Source organism: Formica exsecta, unplaced genomic scaffold (genome assembly GCF_003651465.1).
Source record: "Formica exsecta isolate Colony F162 unplaced genomic scaffold, ASM365146v1 scaffold34, whole genome shotgun sequence".
NCBI lineage: Eukaryota > Metazoa > Arthropoda > Insecta > Hymenoptera > Formicidae > Formica > Formica exsecta.
This window is the reverse complement of record NW_021850653.1, coordinates 430,720-437,856: the sequence shown is the minus strand read 5'-3', so window position 1 is coordinate 437,856 and position 7,137 is coordinate 430,720.

Here is a 7,137-nt window from a genome sequence, read left to right as displayed (position 1 = left end):
ACCGTTGATAGTGCCAATAACTCGCATATAATTAATGATGCCTACCAACCACACACACACACATACACACGCACACACACTGTTCGCGAACACGCCGCGCCGATATAGACCATTTGTTCTATCCCCTTTCTCTTCCCCACCTGATGTGGTAAACCATCACATACGCGTAGTCGCATTAGTTAACCACAGTGGCTGCGAAATTCTGGAAACTGCAGGCTGCATACGAGCCATTAGAATTCGCATGTGAGAAAAAATATATCGATCTAAAAATTCCGAGTGCAAGGTTTGATAGACGCGCGAATATAAGAATGTTTAAATACAGCAAATAACACACAGACATACACACATACAAATATTATCTGAATATTATAATTCAACATTATATATATCCATCTAATATCCTTTGCGACACATAACCGCAACTACAAGATCCATATTTATATGTGATTACAAATGTAAATTTTATGTTTAATTTATTCTCTTATGTATACATAAAATATATAATTATTTACCCTCTCCGATGATTTAAAACTTGTTTCGTGCTAATGCCGCGAAATCATTTATAACTCGGGTCTCTTATCTCCGCCTTAAATTATCTCCTACAACCGGATATCGTGTTCCACGACGCCTTTTATTTCGCTAAAGAACGATTCGACAAACTGGATACGGCAAGATGAATTTCTCTCCTCGACGTTTCGCGCACAGAGATTCCAGACAGATAGAGCATACCGATCCGCTATATGTATATCGGTGCGCAGCCTATAAATCTTCTCGGCCCATAAACAAAGCTTTTGAACGCGAAAGGTCGTTGCAGCATGTGCGTGACGACTCGTCGGTTCGCTCTCTTCGCGAGTAACTCGCGGGAGAGACAAGTTGGCGGGAGAATAACTCGCGTGAGGGTGACGAAGACAGGGGCGGGGTGGAAAGCTCTGACGGCTGAGTTTAACGCCAAACTCATCAAGTCGCAGCTTGCTTCTTCGCAGGAAGAAGACCGCGGCCAATTTCGCGCTCTTATAGCGCGGCTTCATTTTTTCGTTTGTTTCTCTACTTGTCATATCTTACCACGCGTGTTTTCTTTGCCGTTTTCCAGGGTTTAGACGACGCCATATAGAGATTGCCGTATAATCTATCTCCACTTTAGATTATCCATGATACATCATTCATAGGCGCGCGTATAATATATTTAAGAATCAATTTATTTTTTTGAGACACGATATCACTTTGTATAAAGCATCTATATAAAATTAATAAAATTACTACATGATGAGAGACAAGTGTGTGCAAGAAACTTAATGTGAAAAGAAACGGATTTTCAAGTGGCCGTAGAAGGATTGCGATTTTCTTCCAGCACGAGAGGATCGAACAGCGCGCGATTACGGATCTCACTTTGAGTGACTCGTTTGCGCTGAAGAATCGACCAAGACACTAATGAAGGTTGCGTGATACGGCTGATCGTCAGTAATCTTGTGCATCGAAGTCGCAAGCGTGAACGGTGCGTATCGTCATCCTCTTTGAACGTGCTCGGCAGCTTTTCTTCCAAGAATCTGGTACGGTGTCTAGAGAGATGGAGGCTTAGCAAAGCATTTCTCGTATAAACGGGGAAACCGCGCAACCAACGACAAACCAATTAAATATTTTAATAGGACGGAATTACCCACGATCCTGTAACAATAAATCGGATAAAACAATCGGAGGGCAAGCGTTCCGTTTCGTCCTCGCCGGTGGCGAAGCCGTGTCGCCTCGGGGCGATCGTCGTCGACGAGAGCAGGAAAAGGGAGGCAGAAGAGACAACGACATGGTGATGGTATCGGTGATAGTTGAAGAGAGTATGGAAAGACAATGAAAATTCCCGACGTCACTCCAGCGCACCACGGGCGTGTAAATTTGCACGGATCGATTCCGGAGAGAAGAAACGAAGAGGGAGAGATAAAAAGGGACAGAGCGAATAATAGAATGAGAGAAAAATAAAGACGAAGAGGGAGATGATCGGCGGTTGAGAGAAAACGCGCGGGAGCGCGAGAAGAGAGGCAAGTACCTAACCGACGCGGCAACGAAACCGTCCGGAACAAACAACAAACAAGCAAACAAAAACCGGCATCCGCCGTCTCCACGGCGCCTGTCCGCGCGAAGCGCGCTCGGCGTCACGATTTTCGAATTCTCCGACCTGTCGGATATCGCCGATACGTTGGATGTGGCGAAAAACAAAAAAAAAAGGGATGCCAATTACACGTTACATTTCTTAATCCGATAACGGTTGATCGACTTTGCGTGCAACGGGCAAAAATATTCATATATATGTAGGCTTTTTTATAACAGGCAGTGTAAAATCGGCACTCTCTTTGATTTAGTAGTATTTTGTAGGATATAATATTTATAGCTTTAGCATACTCTAAAGCTTATTCACAATTAGTTAAAATTTATTGCTCATCTCTGACTCCGTGGGAATGAGTGATATTTCTATATTTTTCTCTATTTTCTATTGTAGCGTTAATAATACGCGATCGGAAATGCATGCGAATTAAATCAGAATAATAGTACATAGATATACAGTCATTTCGTTAACACGTGACGACAAATACGTCGATAGACCTGAATAACAAATCGAGGGTGATGAGTGTCGAGCTCTCGATAGGATATCGTCGATCCATCGACATGTTTAGCAGATTTTGGGGTGGAAGAAGCTAGAGATCAGGACTCGTTGGACGAACCCCGACGTTTACCAACGTAATCCGTAGCGACCGTAGCGATCTGTAGAAGAACGGGAAAGCCAAAAGCAGGAGGGTGGTTCTCGATCGAGTGGTTTGACAGGGGTACTTTAGTCCGAGATATATATATATTTCTAATACTATTAGCCGGTGTTCCGTTACACAACGACAGATGGACGGGCAAGAAGATATATACGCTCTGTTTGGATTTCGGTGTTAGAGGGTGCAGCTGCGCGAGTGTGTGTTATATCGCGCGCGTTACCCGTGTTTGTGCCCCGGCATCAATTGATAGTTTTGGTAAACGAGAATCCACAATAGGCCTCGTTCTGCTTTGCAGGGAGGCTCGCATCTTGTCTCGTTCGAGAACATTCATTTTCTTCGTAATGCGATTTTCAGACCTCGCAATTCCTCGATTCTGCGGCGCAGAGCTAAATTGAAGTAAATCAGGATCCCTTGAGTGATATTTACCTGAATGATATTTTAAAGTTTTGACATTTTTTGAAGGATTTAAGCAAACGTGTGTATCATTTTGAATTTAGTTAAAATTTACAAAAATTTTAAATGTATAATTTGAGAGACTCGATTATAAAAAAAAAATAAAGACCGCGCGTAAATAATTTCTTGAATAGATAATGAAATCATTATCACACTTGGATAGAAATGCGAAAGCGTAACGAATAGATAAACGCGACTATCCGTCTGTTAATCGCGCACATACCTCGGAGCCTTGCTGTAATTAGATAATTAATACTCGCCTCGTGCGGCTCAAGATATATCCAATAGATTGCAGTGAAATTAACACAACAGATGTTGCGTAACCGTCGCCGGATCTCGGCAACGAATTATCGATTCGCGGCCCACGTAGCTGCGAGCGACGATTGTTCTACTCGAAATTCACTTCCGATAACACGGAGACTCGATTGTGTTTCCGAGAGTCAACTTCGCGCGCCACTGATTGAATTATCGGGCATGCAGTTGATTGAATTCGCCGTAGGTGTACTGCCGCGCAATGAAACCCATTTAACTCATCGTCCAAGTAACTATTTAAACCAACCAATTAGATATGCCCTCTATTCTGGTAAGAGCGTGCGTAACTCTTCGTCAATTTATATTATCACACTCGAGTTAATCCTACTCCAAGATAATTCACGTTTTCTTAAGCAAAAACTTAGAACTAACTTTAACTATCTATAAATTCACGATCTCTGATTTTGTTCTGATTTACTGCAAACTTTAATTAATTATTACAGCCGTATATGTCGTAAGAAAAAATGTATAAGAAAGGCTAATCAACGATTGATAATTATTATAAATAACGTATCTAATATTTTTTCCTATTTAATTCTCATCTTATCTCATTTAAAATTTATATTATTGGACATGCTATACAAGTGATAATTTACTAAATTGTAAAGAAAAAATTAGCGATTACGAAATTTTTAAATTTTAATTTTCCAGCTCTGCGTAATATAAAAAAAAAAAAAAAAAAAAAAACACCAAAAGAGGCCATGACTTGTTTAATCTGCGTAAGAGTCACGATTGTGACACTCGAGGACTTCAAGGGTTGACAATAAAAGCAGTGATGCGAGCATCTATGACGAATCGTATGTATGTCATTAAGTATTACTAGCTTGAGATCTTAAAATAGATGTGAGCTTTAGAATATCAGTATATCTAGAAATAATATATCGATTGAGTATGAACGATAGTCACAACAAAACGTAACGAAAGAGAATAGTGATACATTAATATTAAAATTCAAAAGAATTATATCATTAGATTGGATTACATAATTCAAAAGGATCATTAAAGCTATTATATCATAAACTTGCAAATTTTGCGTTTATTATAAACTACTCTCTTAAACTGAATCAATGAAAATATCACTAATTAAAGCAGTAAAAACATCTTATGTTTTTTGCCTTTTGTTTATGATTATGGCACTAAGATTTCATATAACTAGTATACAAATTCAGAATTATATTACACTTCATTATTCTTAAGATGTGATAAACCCACATGAACCAGAGTTGAACACTTGATTATACACAAACTCAGATATTTCTTTAATAAAATATATTGCTGAATTAATCTCATATATAATATTATATATAAGATGTATTTTAAAATATTACTGATTGGATATTATTAATTGATTCTTTCAGTGAGATCTCACTGTTTGCGCAGTGATTTATAACTGAAATCACTGTTTATCATTTTTAAATTACTTAAACAATTTTCGTATAATTAATTGATAAATGTGACGTCCCTATCGGAAAAGATTTTTTTATATCAAAATCTCAAATTTTTAAAAGGGTTATTACGTAAAAATGTAATTTCTCTTGGACATTTCGTTGTTCTAATACCGTTTATCCACCATGTACAGGGAAAAGTTCGATGTACGCGATCGTCCTCCACTGTAGGATTACGTGTCGTAATTCAAATTCGAAGAGATGTCAACACCGCACGAAGAATACACACACGATTGTTATTTTATCGATTTGACTTTTATTTAGAAACTGATTACCTATGCAAGAAAGCTATAGTTTTCCGGCGACAACTTTGTTATTCACCCTTCGATACTATCTCGGTACTGTCGTCGCGCGTTTTGTTCGGCATGTATCGGGAAAACGGCGGGATAATTTTGCTGCCGAGAGATCCGCCGTGGAAACATCGATTCATTATTGAAGAAAATAATAACCCGATATTTATGAAGGAAACATCGCGACGCGTATGATCCTTTTACGCGCGATCGATCGCGACTACGAGTGACACATAGGGTTACTCTCCTTATGTGTTGACAAATAAAACTTTCCAATGTTTATCAACAGTTCTTTGTGTGATCAAAATTAGACGGACAATTTTCACGTCGGAATATTGACAATAAAAAGATAAAAAAATGTATTACACAAATATATCGCTTGGTCAAACTGAAATCACGAGATTTGATCCTTATAAAAATATCATTTCTTGTCCCCGAAAGAGAACAATATCGATCCTCTCAATTTCGTCCCGAATAATCCGAAAAACAGCGATCGTTAATTAACAGATTGGCACGCGTGGAGGACCCAACGGATCCTCGAGCGAGACCTCGTGACGTGAAAACGTCGTTTCATCTCTTCTACCTTCATCTCTCCGCCGCTCTCATACGCAGAGTATCGTCTGATCTATCGTTCTTCTCTCTTTCGTCCGTCTCTTCGTCTTTCTTTTCGCTCGCTGGTCTACGAAACTCGCGACGGATCGTCGGAGAGCTCCCTCCCCCGCCAATGCCCGGTCCGCTCGTTGTCTCGGAGCTCGAGCTGTTTTGTCCCGTCAGTCCCGGGCGCGCAATGTGATATCTATGGGTTTCTTTTGGGGCCTTGTGTCGAAGCCGCCATTATATCGGGAAGAGGGAGAGAGAGAAAGAGAGAAGTCCTCCCCTCGATTCCTCTTCTTACATCCTGGGGCACGGATACAAGCCCAAAATGCAGTTCACAGGAACGTCAAACTACAGCTGACGACGACGACGACGACGACGACGACGATGACGGCGGCGGCGGCGGCGGCGGCGACGAGGACGATGCACGCGTACGATTGCAGCGCTCCTGAGATTGTTTTTTTCTTTCCTTTCGTCTTTCTTTTTTTCGACGAGGAGAGGATGTGTGCGCCTCTCGTGCGTCAGAAACCACAGAGTAGGAGGAGGAAGAGAAGGAGGACGCTCCAGAGACTCCCGCACTCTCCCGGATCTCTAGTTGAGCTATTCACGGCGGTATGCGTTTTCGAAAGGGATGAAAGGGTAAACGCGGTACCGACAACTGTCCTCTCGTCGTCCCCTCGGACCCTCTTTTTGGGAGCGCGCGAGAAAAGAAAGGAAGAGGCTCGAGAAGACAGAGGCGGCGGCTCTTTCTCTGTATACGAGAGCTCCCTCTTGCTTACCTCTTCCTCTCCGTCTTTAAGCAGCCTAATTATTTCCCTATCGACATAGATTTCTCAGATCGGATTACGCCGCGGTCTCTTAGATCGCCACGTCGCGATCTGACGTCCTTCAGTGAGGATCTTCAGTTGAATGTAAAAGAGGTAATTGACGAGAAATATGATTATTTTTTGTGACATAAAAGATTGTACGCGATATGCATCGCGTTGGCAATTTTATATATGCTAACAATAAATAAGCAACGTGTGCGTTAAAAGTCGTACACCTCGTGTAGTGAAAAAGATTTACGAGGTATAATTAAAATTTATTCGTTAATAATTAACATTTTTTATCACACATATTTCTTCTTTTTCAAACAGTCTATCACGGTATCACCTGAGATGTCACAACACGAATGAATCTGCGCGAAGGATCTCGCAAAATATTTACCCAAGCCTGTCTGTGAAAAATGGCCATTGGGCGGCACTGAACGTGACAGAGCAATATGAGGGAATTCGTTCGTTCGTTCATCGGATGTAA